This window comes from Stegostoma tigrinum, chromosome 8 (genome assembly GCF_030684315.1).
Source record: "Stegostoma tigrinum isolate sSteTig4 chromosome 8, sSteTig4.hap1, whole genome shotgun sequence".
NCBI lineage: Eukaryota > Metazoa > Chordata > Chondrichthyes > Orectolobiformes > Stegostomatidae > Stegostoma > Stegostoma tigrinum.
The window spans coordinates 75,908,071-75,921,482 of NC_081361.1; the positions used below are offsets into that span (position 1 = coordinate 75,908,071).

The 13,412-nt window shown below is 41.5% G+C and overlaps 1 protein-coding gene across 3 annotated transcripts in view; it reads right to left on the minus strand.

Annotated features, from left to right (window-relative positions):
• Positions 1 to 13,412, minus strand: part of LOC125456396 (MOB kinase activator 3B-like) — a 49,561-nt gene that overhangs the window by 15,492 nt on the left and 20,657 nt on the right. The gene's annotated exons all lie outside the window — the stretch shown is intronic.

Consider the following 13,412-nt stretch of genomic DNA (forward strand, 5'->3'; position numbering starts at 1 on the left):
CCAAAGGTTCCAAGGTGAGTAGCGTGGCAGTTCTTCACCCTTGTTAGATCTTGGGCCCAACAGCAAATTTTCATCACAGGTCCTTTTTATCAGCCTACATGGGTGAAGGTATAATAATAGACTAGCCCTGTAGAAAGTCCCTTTCCACCTCTTCCACATCACACACCTGGTGGCCTAGCTTCATTGTATATTTCTACATTAAACTTTAGTAAGTAGCTGAGAGGTAACCTTCTTGTTGAACTACCCTCCACATTGCTTACCTAGTAAAACACCAAGTGGTTTCTCTGAAGCTGAAAGGCCTCTGATTGGCCCTCTATCTTCCAGAGCTTACAAACCACCCTTCATGGGCAGGGAACCTGTCTCCATGTCAACTAAGGGTTCACCCATATGTAATACTAACTTTCATTTTACCAATGGAAAGAGACAGATTCCAAAACAATTTGACTCCTGTTTCCCACTGTCTTGAGGAAAATTCACCCTTTGTGTCAACTCCAATGAAACCTCTTAACTCTAAAGACTTCTTTAGTTTTCTCCCCAAATGTTCTCTTCTAAAGAGAAAGGAGGTCTAACCTACTCACTGTTTCCTCATATATAACTCAATGGTTTCACTAACATCCTCATAAAAATGTCTTGCATCCCCTCAAATCCCTCCATGTTGTAGAGATGTGTTCCTGAATTAAGAGCAGCAATGGACTGTTTAGCCCCTCTAGACAGTTCCATTATACAATAAGATCATATCTGATCTGACTGATTATGTCCACATCCACAGCCCTCACAGAGTGAGTTCCAGGTTAGTACTACTCTCTGCATTAAAAAAATTTAAACCTTATACACCCCTGTATCTCATCTTTAAAAAAAGCATGCGTCCCACCACAGTCCTTGTACAATCAGCCAGTGGGAACAGCTGTTTTCTTATTATTGTCTACTGTGTCAGAAATTGTCATAATCAAGTTCACCTAATGAAGTCTTCCTGCAACCTCCTTAGGTCAAAGGGGAACAACTCCAGCTTGTCCAACCTAACTTTACAGTTAAAAATCCCATGCCAGAAACTATTCTGATAAACTTCATACCCTGTCAAGGACCTTCACATCTCCCTACTATGCAGTGATCAAAACTGGAAGCAGTAATGTGTTTCCAAACTAGAGATTTATAAACAAAGTCAGAAATGATTTGCCTGTTTTCTACTCAATACCTCTGTTCATGAAACCCAAGCTCCCACATGCTTTGCTGAATGTCTCCCAACATATTCTGTCAACTTCCAATATCTATGCATCTTAACTTCCAGGTCCCTCAATCTTTGCACACTCTTTAGAACTGTGCCATAAAGTCTATACTGCCCCTCCCTATACCTTCGATCAAAATATTATCACCTCAAACTTATTTGTGATAAATTTCATTTGCCACTTAGAATCGTAGAATTCACAGCGTGGAAGCAGACCACACGGCCCATCAAGTTTGCAGTGACCTTCTGTACAGCATCCCACCCAAACCAATCCCAGCACCATCTCCTTGTAACCTTGCATTTACCAATTAACCTACCTACCCGGCACAACCCTGAACACTATGGGTCCAAACAGATATTGGGAGAACATGCAAACTCCACACAGACAGTTGCCCAAGGCTGGAACTGAACTTGGGTCCCTGATGCTGCGAGGCAAAGGAACTAGCCACTGTGCCACCTTGATTTCTGACTGCCTGTTCAACTAGACTGACTATATCCTGTTACAGTCACACCTCCAAGCTGATATTACTGTCAAATTTTGCTCTATTGCCCAGTATCTAAATTATTTACATAAAAGACATTAAAGCAATGGTCCTAGCACTGAATTTGGGGAACACCCGAGTTTACCATCCTTCGGTCTGAAAACAACAATTTACCACAACTCCCTATTTTCTGTCTGAAATATGAAATGACTTTCAAGGCCCTAGTTCTTGAACTTCCTTCCCAAATCTTAAATGTTTATCTCAGTACCTCAAAACCTGACCACTGCATCAATGGTAGTGTCATGTACCTTAATTTCAAACTCATTCCTTTGACAGTGCAGAATATTCTGCAACCTCACCATGAAATCCTCAACTCAGGCTCTGTGGTTACAACATTCCAAGTAGGGTATTATCCCATTAGTTTGTTCCCCAGACATAGAATCACCCAGAATACCTCCATTTCTGTGCTTTGTCATTCCTCCCTCTGCACGACTTTGTCCATTAGGGCCATGATTTTAACTGCATTCTCTCAATATATCATCACCTCCAACAATCTCCGATACGGAGTATTGGCTTAAGGGTGGCATACACTCATGGACATCAACAATTCCTGACTTTCCTATTCATCTGGATGGCCAGCCATCTATTGTCCTGAACACACACTCTCTTTAAAGTGGTCACCTCTGGGACTGTAGAATCTGTGAAACACTCAAGCTCCCTTTTGTTTCGCACAGGATTCCAGCTGCTCCTCAAGATTGGAAACTCTGAGCTCAAGCTGAAGCAGCTGGAAATATTTCCTACACATTTAGTCTCCCACAACACATGACAGATCCTGAAGCTTCCATATGGCACTAGGATTGCAAGCAACAGTTTTCATCCATCCATGATCATCACTAGTTGGCACCTTAAACGATCAATTTCAAATAATCCCTCCTCTGCTTTCTGTAAAAAGAAATGATTATTTACATCAAACATATTGTTTACACTAATGAGAAAACCATATTATGACATGCAGATGGGAAAGGATGTGTAGAATATTAAAAAGTCAGAGAATTTTCTTACCAATCACTTGTAGAGCAAATAGTGATAATCAAGATGAATCAAACTTTATCATTAGTCTCAAGTGTGAAAATGAAATATTACATTATCCTGTAAATGACATGTTCCATTGTGAGCAATTATTTATTTCATTACTGACAGAAGACCAATGTATTCTTGAGTTTTATGCTGAAACAAGGGAGTTGAAGAAGATAGTTGCAGATGCTTGAAAAACATTTGAGAAAGTAATACCCAACATACTTATACAGAAAATAGGAACAAATGGTGTTGAAGGGGAAATGGTAACTTGGCTAAGTAATTGATTGAGGTATATGAGACAGTATTGGCAAAAATATGTTTGTCTCATCAGACGGATGAATGCAATAGAATTTCACAAGAGTGGATTTTAGAACCATTGCATTTCCAGTAAAATATGTCACAAAACTCAGCAAGGCAAAAAATGCAGAGTAGGATAGTAGCAGGCTTTTGGAATCCATAGACAGATCATTGAAACAGGCAGAGGCTACTTATGACAAGTAAATGTTCAGTGGTGCACTTTCGGAGATAAACAATGGAGAGACAGTAATCAGCACATTTTTGAGGGCAGTGAATGAACAAAGAAATGGAGGAATGCAAATTCACATTCTTGAAGGTGACAGGTTGAATTAATAAGACAGTTCACGAAGTGCATGTGATGCTTGGCTCTAAAAAGAAAGGCAGTGAATTCAAAAACAAGGAAATCATGCTAAAGCTTTAAAAGTCACTGTTCAGGTCTCATTGGATATGAAATCATAGAATGATATGGAATAGAAGAACAATATGGAGTCATTTACGCCTGTGTCAATTTTTTGGTCAAGCTGTCCAATTAACTGCACGAAAATGTTTCATCAGATAAGTAAGCCAATATCTAGAGTTCAAAACTAAAATAATTTGGTAAAAGAATTAGAAGGGAAATAGGAAGAATTTTCTTCAGGGTAGCTGTGATCTGGAATGTGGTACCTGTAAACAATTGACGAAATCTGACATACCCATCCAGATCCCAAAACAAAGTTGCTGGAAAAGCTCAGCCGGTCTGGCAGCATCTGTGAAGGAAAAAAAAGTTAATGTTTGGGTCTGGTGACCCTTCCCCAAAATCTCACTGTTTCCGAGGAAGGGTCACTGGACCCGAAACGTTAACTGTTTTCAACTTCACAGATGCTGCCAGGGCTGCTGAGCTTTTCTAGAAACTTTGTTTTGGCTCCTGATTTACAGCATCCGCGGTTCTTTCGGTTTTTATACCCATCCAGCTGCCCTTTTAAATCTTGTCATTGTATCCACCTGCACCACTTCTTCTAGCACCTTGTTCCATACAGGCACCTCCATGTGAAAAAGTTCGCCTTCAGGTTTTTTTAACCTTTCCCCTCTCACCTTAAACCTATGCCCTCGAGTTCTGGACTCCCCACCACGCTAGGAAAAAGACCCTGGTTATTCACCTCATGATTTTATAAATCTCTGTAAGGTCACCCCTGAGCCTAAGACACTCCAGGGGGAAAAAAGCCTCAGCTTATTTAACCTCTCCCTATAACAGAAACCCTCCAGTCCTAGCAACATCCTTATATAGTCTGCACTCGCTCAAGTTTAACACTATCCTTTCTATAGAAGGGCAACCAGAAATGAATGCAATATTTTAAAAGTGGCTTCACCAATGTCCTGTACAGTGGCAAAATGAGGTCCCAACTCCTATACTCAATGTTTTAACGTATGGAGGCAAGTGGTCTAAAACCTTCTTCACTACTCTGTATATCTGACTCAAGTTTCGAGGAACTGCGCACCTGCACCCCCAGGTCTCGTCGGTTGTTTGAACAGATGGCTGATTAATGTGAAACTGTGAACATAGAGCAAGGAGAACATGTGTGCCAATGCTATTATAATGGTAAAAAAAATGGACTGTCAAGATTCAACTTCTGAAATAACTCTAGAGAGGCCAGTATCCCATCATGAAGTCACCCTTTATTTAGACATCATAGTCTCCTTGACTGTATTATTGCTTCATGCAAAGTCAGGCACCACTCACCCTCTTTAAATGTCAGCCAGGGGTCCTTGATTGGACCAGATTAACAGCCAAAGCCCAGATGGCTGACCGCATTACAATCACTAGAACATCCATAATCTGATTATCATACCCGAGACCTACCATGGATTTAAGTGTTTTTTGAAAAGAACAAGTACCAACATACAGGACTGTAAACATCTGACCAGAGATTGAGGCAAGTCCAGGGAACCTGTGTGAACTCAATGCAGAATGTTTCATTGATAATACCTACAGACTGAAACCAATCAAATGAGTCATCTTCAAAAGATTTGCATCTCGTTTAATTCACAGTTGTAAAATATGCAGTTTGTAGGGCAGTGGAACAGAGTCAGGAGTATACAGACCCAGGATCTATATGAACAGGCACTTTCAGCAGCAAAGAGGAAAAAAACATGAACTGATAATGGAAAGGACAGTGCAAGCCTCTGGTCAACCTGCCCTCCTCAACCTCAAAGTTAGTGGGGAGTTTGAAAGATAGGGTATTGTATCAATGGTAAAAGAAGCCATCGCTTGCAGTAATGTGGGAGATGTACTTGAAGGGTCTTCAAATGAGACCAGCTAGATAGTGTTTAGATATAAAAAGAGGGCAATTACCTTGCTGGGATTATACTACAGGCTTCCCAACAGTCAGAGGGAGATAGAGGTGCAGATATGTAGGTAAATCACAAGGAAACAGGGTTATAGTTGTAAGTGATTTCAACTTACCTAACATTAACCAGGATCGCCTTACCGCGAAGGGATTAGGGTGGAATTTTTAAAAGTGCATCCTAGAGAGCTTTTTGTGCGATAGGATAGTTCTATGAGAGTTGGGGCAGTGACACACCTAATCCTAGGGAATGGAACCTGTTAAGTGGTTGAAGTTTAAGTGGGTGAGCATTTTGGGGGAGTGAGTTATGAGTTTAAAAGTCATTGTGGCAAAGGATAAGGATAATGCAGAATTTAAGTGCCTAAATTGGTACAAGTACTTTATCAAAAAGACAGGGAGGTGGGCAGAGGGGGGCGGAGTTGCCTTGTTAGTTAAGAATGAAATTAAATCTACGGCACTGAATGACATAGGGTCAGAGGATGTGGAGTCTGTGTGGGTGGAGTTGAGGAACCACAAAGACAGAAAAACCATAATGGAAGTTATGTACAGACCTCCTAACAGTGATCAGGACACAAGATGCACCGGGAAATAGAAAGGGCATGTCAGAAAGGCAAGGTCATGGTGATCATGGGGGACTTCAATATGCAGGTGGACTGGGTGAATAATGTTGCTGGTGGATCCAAAGAGAGGGAATTCATGGAATGTTCACAGGATGGCTTTTTGGAACAGCTTGTGATGGAGCCCACAAGGGAGCAGGCTATTCTGGACTTAGTGCTATGAAATGAGCCTGACTTTATAAAAGATCTTAAAGTAAAGGAACACTTAGGAGGCAGTGATCATAATATAGTAGAGTTCAGTCTGTAGTTTGAAAGAGAGAAGACAAAATCGGATGTAATGGTGTTACAGTTAAATAAAGGTAATTACAGGGGCACGAGAGAGGAACTGACGAAAATCGACTGGAAGCAGAGCGGGGAAGACAGTGGAGCAACAATGGCAGGAGTTTCTGGGTGTAATTGAGGACACAGTACAGAGGTTCATCACAAAGAAAAGAAAGATTATCCGGGGTGGGATTAGACAGCCATGGCTGACAAAGGAAGTCAGGAAATGTATCAGAGAAAAAGAGACAGCCGATAAAGTGGCCAAGAGCACTGGGAAATCAGAAGATTGGGAAGGCTACAAAAACAAACAGAGGATAACAAAGAGAGAAATAAGGAAGGAGAGGCTCAAATATGAAGGTAGGCTAGCTAGTAATATTAGAAATGATAGTAAAAGTTTCTTTCAATACATAAGAAACAAGCAAGAGGCAAAAGTAGACATTGGGCCACTCCAAATTGATGCTGGAAGGCTAGTGATGGGAGATAAGGAAATAGCTGAAGAACTTAATAAGTACTTTGCATCAGTCTTCACAGTGGAAGACATGAGTAGTATCCCAACAATTAAGGAGAGTCAGGGGGCAGAGTTGAGTATGGTAGGCATTACAAAAGGGGAAGTGCTAGAAAAGCTTGAAGGTCTAAAACTTGATAAATCTCCTGGCCCCAGTGGGCTACATCCTAGAGTTCTGAGGGAGGTGGCTGAGGAAATAGCGGAGGTTTTGGTTGTGATCTTTCAAAAGTCACTGGAGTCTGGGAAAGTCCCAGATGATTGGAAAATTGCTGTTGTAACCCCCTTGTTTAAGAAAGGATCATGACAGAAGATGGAAAATTATAGGCCAATTAGCCTAACCTCGGTTATTGGTAAAATTCTAGAATCCATTGTTAAGGATGAGATTTCTAAATTCTTGGAAGTGCAGGGTTGGGTTAGAACAAGTCAGCGTGGATTTAGTAAGGGGAGGACGTGCCTGACAAACCTGTTAGAATTCTTTGAAGAGGTAACAAGTAGGTTAGACCAGGGAAACCCAGTGGATGTTATCTATCTAGACTTCCAAAAGGCCTTTGATAAGGTGCCTCACGGGAAGCTGCTGAGTAAGGTGAGGGCCCATGGTGTTCGAGGTGAGCTACTGGCTTGGACTGAGGATTGGCTGTCTGACCAAAGGCAGAGAGTTGGGATAAAACACTTTTTTTCGGAATGGCAGCCAGTGAGAAGTGATGTCCTGCAGGGTTCAGTGCTGGGGCCGCAGCTGTTCACATTACATATTAATGATCTGGATTAAGAGACTGGGGGCATTCTGGCGAAGTTTGCCGATGATACGAAGATAGGTGGACAGGCAGGTAGTACTGAGGAGGTGGGGAAGTTGCAGAAAGATTTAGACAGTTTAGGAGAGTGGTCCAGGAAATGGCTGATGAAATTCAATGTGAGCAAATGTGAGGTTTTGCACTTTGGAAAAAAGGATACAAGCATGGACTATTTTCTAAATGGTGAGAAAATTCGTAAAGCAGAAGTACAAAGGGATCTGGGAGTGTTGGTCCAGGATTCTCTAAAGGTTAACTTGCAGATAGAGTCTGTGATTAAGAAAGCAAATGTAATGTTGTCATTTATCTCAAGAGGGTTGTAATATAAAAGCAGTGATGTGCTTCTGAGACTTTATAAAGCTCTAGTTAGGCCCCATTTCGAACATTATGTCCAAGTTTGGGCCCCACCTCAGGAAGGGCATACTGGCGCTAGAGCGTGTCCAGCGGCGATTCACACGGATGATCCCTGGAATGGTAGGTTTAGCGTACGATGAACGGCTGAGGATCCTGGGATTGTATTCATTTGAGTTTAGAAGGTTGAGGGGAGATCTAATAGAAACTTACAAGATAACGTATGGCTTAGAAAGGGTGGACACTGGGAAGTTGTTTCCATTAGGCAGGGAGACTAGGACCCGTGGGCACAGCCTTAGAAGTAGAGGGGGTAAATTTAAATCGGAAATGAGGAGACATTTCTTCAGCCAGAGAGTGGTGGGCCTGTGGAATTCATTGTCACGGAGCGCAGTGGAGGCCGGGACGTTAAATGTCTTCAAGGCAGAGATTGATAAGTCCTTGATCTCACAAGGAATCAAGGGCTACGGGGAGAGTACAGGGAAGTGGAGTTGAAATGCCCATCAGCCATGATTAAATGGCGGAGTGGACTTGATGGGTCGAATGGCCTTACTTCCACTCCTAAGTCTTATGGTCTTAAGTCCTATTGCAATATCATTAGACAGGATTTAGCAAACATCGACTGGGAGCAATTACTTGCAGGTACAGTCTACAGGGGGATGTTGGAAAGTGGTAGCTATTTGTAAATAGTGTGATGAGAATTCAGGGCCAGTTTGTCCCTCTAATTACAAGCAGTGAGTGCAGCAAGTCCAGGGACCCTGGATATCAAGGAATAACAAGGGATACAGCATATTTCATTACCTTTTCTATTCCTCTTCCCAGAAGTGACAAGTTCACATTTACCCGTCTCTGTAGCTTAAAGCCCAAGCCAATGCCTTACAAATGAATATTCTCCTCAACACATCTATTTATTTTTATGTTGCTTTCCCAGAAATAGGAAGACAGGTTTATGTGCTAAGCTCTTCATGGAATAATAATAATGCCAGTAATAAAACAAATTTTAAGAAATAAATATTGTAATTTTCTCAAATGCATTTTCTTTTACCTGCTTCACAGTCCTATTGCTTATTAAATAAACAAAATAAACACAATGGTCTTCAGAGGGAAAAGACTACTCAAGAAATCTAAAATAAGGAATTTCTGCTCTCTTATTATAGATAATTGGTAAATTTAAGTCTTTTTTAAAAGACATGTCTGAGACACAATTTTTATATAGACGAAGCTGTGGAAGGATTTATCCTGTGGTCTAAACGTCAAAAGATGAAAGTAATTTTCTCCACTGACGGAATAGAGCTGGACACTTGAAATGAGCTGTGATTGATGGCACTCCACTGACAAATTACATAACACTGCACCACAGCAGTCTTCAATTATTTCAAATGGCCAAATTTCACACAGAAGCAGCTTACAGGATTGAACATTACACCCTGAGCTCAACATTGTATCCAAAATATTAAAAAATATAAAACACCCACTGTTTTAAAGCACTAGTTGTCCATAAGTAATTTATGATAAAACAAAACACAGTATATAAATGGATTTGATTTTATAGATGTTGATTATTAGACTATTTACCATAAATCATTATAAGATCTTCTTGCAACTGCCTTATTTCACTTAGGAATGTGACATCCTTTGATCAGTTAATGTTTGTCGGTCACTGACCTGCATATTCAGCCAGCAACTATGATAATCACACTTTCACATCTTACCCCTTCGTCACAAAATGATCATCTTGTCTCCTGTCATGCATCTCGAAGGCAGTTAACCAGATGTACCAATTAGAAAGTTACTACGTAACAATGCAAAACAAAAGTACAAAGTCATAATTCTGGAATTAAAAAGGTGCCCAAGGAGATTTCAGGCAAGTGTTGTTCTCCCAATAGTGCACTCACTTGTTAGGATGTTTTTGAATGTTTTCACCCAAAGGAAATGACATGAATTCTTTTTTAAAAAAAGTTGGACATTAGAGAAAACAGCCAAATCTAAATATCTATATCTAAACATACTTCCACAAAGATTAGAATTTATGCATTAAAATGATGCCTTTTAGTTAATTTTAAATGATTTACACCTTGTAATTGTTAGTTTACTAACAAGAAAGTCAAGGTGATATTGGACTGGATAGATTAGCCATATAATTCACCCATATTTAAATATTCCACCAACAGAGTTTGCAATGGTGCTGGATTGAATCAAGTTTCAAATCAGAGAAACACCAAGGGGAACAGAAATGTTCTCATGATTCCTCAGGCATATGTGTCGACCCATCTTATACCCAGCCCTTCTCAGGAGTATCAACGAATGCTTGTCTCAATACTGATGTCTGTCCTAAGGAAGTTGCTCATGGAGTTGCAAACAGCTTGATACAAATATGTTGCTGACGCCCAAGAAGCAATTTCCATCTATGCTGCGCACTCTTGACACACGTATATACTACTCATATTGCCAAATCTGGGATATAAAGTCCCTGTCAGGCAGGGAGGAAGCGATAAGGTAAGGGAATCATGGTTTACTAAAGAAATTGTATCTCTTGTTAAGCGGAAGAGGGAGGCTTATGTGACGATGAGACAAGATGGTTCAGATGAGGCGATGGAGAGTTACAGATTAGCTAGGAAGGATTTAAAGAGAGAGTTAAGAAAAGCAAGGAGGAGACATGAGCAGACATTGGCAGGTAGAATAAAGGAGAACCCTAAAGCTTTCTATAGGTATGTGAGGAATAAGAGGATGACGAGGGTAGGAATAGGGCCAATCAAAGACAGAAGTGGGGAGTTGTGTGTGGACCCTGTGAAGATTGGAGAGGTGCTAAATGATTACTTCTCATCTGTTTTCACTGAGGAACAGGAGAATATTGTAGAGGAGATGACCGAGTTACGGACTACTAGAATTGAAAGGATTAAGGTTAGTAAGGAGGAGGTGTTATCAATTCTAGAAGGTGAGAAGGAGGACAAATAACCCTGGGCCGGATGGGATTTTTCTGAGGATTGTCTGGGAAGCTAGGGAGGAGGTGGCAGAGCCTGAGACCTTGATCTTTGAGTCCTCATTGTCTACAGGTTTAGTACCAGAGGACCGGAGGATTGCAAATGTTGTGCCCTTGTTCAAGAAGGGCAGTAGGGATGACCCAGGTAATTATAGACCTGTGAGCCTTACGTCTGTTGTAGGAAAAGTTTTGGAAAGGATTATAAGAGATCGGATTTATAAGCATCTAGCAAGCAACAATTTGATTGTGGAGATAGTCAGCATGGATTCGTTAAGGGCAGGTCATGTCTCACAAGCCCCATTGAGATTTTTGAGAAGGTGACCAAGCATGTGGATGAGGGAGGGGCAGTTGACGTGGTGTACATGGACTTCAGTAAAGCCTTTGATAAGGTTCCACATGGTAGGCTATTGGAGAAAATACAGAGGCACGGGATTGAGGGAGATTTAGCAGTTTGGATTAGAAACCAAATGAGTGGTGGCTGACGGAAAATATTCAGCCTGGAGTCAGGTCACTAGTGGTATGCCTCAAGGATCTGTTTTGGGACCACTGCTGTTTGTCATTTTTATAAATGACTTGGATGCAGGCATAGGTGGATGGGTTAGTACGTTTGTAGACGACACGAAAGTCGGTGGAGTGATGCACAATGTGGAAGAATGTTGCAGGTTGCAGGGAGACTTGGATAAACTGCAGAACTGGGCCGAAAGGTGGCAAAAGGTTTAGAGATAAATGTGAAGTGATTCACTTTGGGAGGAATAATAGGAAGGCAGAATACTGGGTCAATGGAAAAATTCTTGGTAGTGTGGATGTGCAGAGGGATCTTGGTGTCCATGTACATAGATCCCTGAAAGTTGCCACCCAGGTTGATAGTGCTATTAAGAAGGCTTACGGTGTGTTAGGTTTTATTGGTAGAGGGATTGAGTTGCAGAGCCGTGATGTTATGCTGCAACTGTACAAAACGCTAGTGCGGCCTCATTTGGAATATTGCGTGTAGTTCTGGTCGCCCCGTTACAGGAAGGATGTGAAAACACTGGAAAAGGTGCAGAGGAGATTTACCAAGATGTTGCCTGGTGTGGAGCGCAGGCCCTATGAAGAAAGGCTGAGGGACTTGGATCTGTTCTCATTGGAGAGAAGGAGGCTAAGAGGGGATTTAATAGAAACATACAAGATGATCGGAGGATTAGACAGGGTGGACAGTGTGAGTCTTTTTCCAAGGATGATGACTTCAGCTTGTACAAGGGGGCATAGCTACAAATTGAGGGGTGATAGATTTAAGACAGATGTCAAAGGCAGGTTCTTTACTGAGAGAGTGGTAAGGGCATGGAACGCCCTGCCTGCCAATGTAGTGAACTCAGCCACATTAGGGGCATTTAAACAGTCCTTGGATAAGCATACGGATAATGATGGGATAGTGTAGGGGTACTGGCTTAGATTAGTTCACAGGTTGGCGCAACATCGAGGGCTGAAGGGCCTGTTCTGTGCTGTATTGTTCTATGTTCTATGAAACAGATGAATTTCTATCCTAAAGTCTGTTATGACTCCAATTTGCTGTGCTCCATATTGTAATAGTTAAGCATTTTTAGGCGAGAGAGTTAGTTCCATATTTCACTCCAAATAGCATCTATTAACTTTATTATTCATGTTATCTCAGGTGCACTGGTTTCATTGAAGAAGTCTTTTGTGTTTGTTAAATATGAGTGCACATTGAGGCAATTTCTACCAAAGCATAGGAAGGATGCTGTTAAATTCGAGAGGGTGCAGAAACAATTTATAAGGATGTTGCTGGGAGAGTTTGAGCTATAGGGAGAGGCCAAATATATGGGACTTTTTTGGATGTGAGTTTGCTCGCTGAGCTGGAAGGTTAGTTTTCAGACGTTTCGTCACCATTCTAGGTAACATCATCAGTGAGCCTCCGACGAAGAGCTGGTGTTATGTCCCGCTTTCTATTTATCTGGTTAGGTTTCCTTGGGTTGGTGATGTCATTTCCTGTTCTTTTTCTCAGGGGATGGTAGATTAATTTGGAGCCAATGTGTTTGTTGATCTTTGTTGGAATGCCATGCTCCTAGGAATTCTCGTGCGTGTCTGTTTGGCTTGTCCTAGGATGGATGTGTTGTCCCAATCAAAGTGGTGTCCTTCCTCATCTGTATGTAAGGATACGAGTGATAGTGGGTCATGTTGTTTTGTGGCTAGTTGATGTTCATGTATCCTGGTGGCTAGCTTTCTGCCAGTTTGTCCAATGTAGTGTTTGTCACAGTTCTTACAAGGTATTTTGTAGATGACGTTTGTTTCGCTTGTGGTCTGTATAGGGTCTTTTAAGTTCATTAGCTGCTGTTTTAGTGTGTTGGTGGGTTTGTGGGCTACCCTGATGCCAAGAGGTCCGAGTAGTCTGGCAGTCATTCCGGAAATGTCTTTGATGCAGGGGAGAGTGGTTATGGTTTCTGAGCCCGTTTTGTCTGTTTGTTTGGGTTTATTGCTGAGGAATCGGTGGACTGTGTTCATAAGGTACCCATTCTTTTTGAA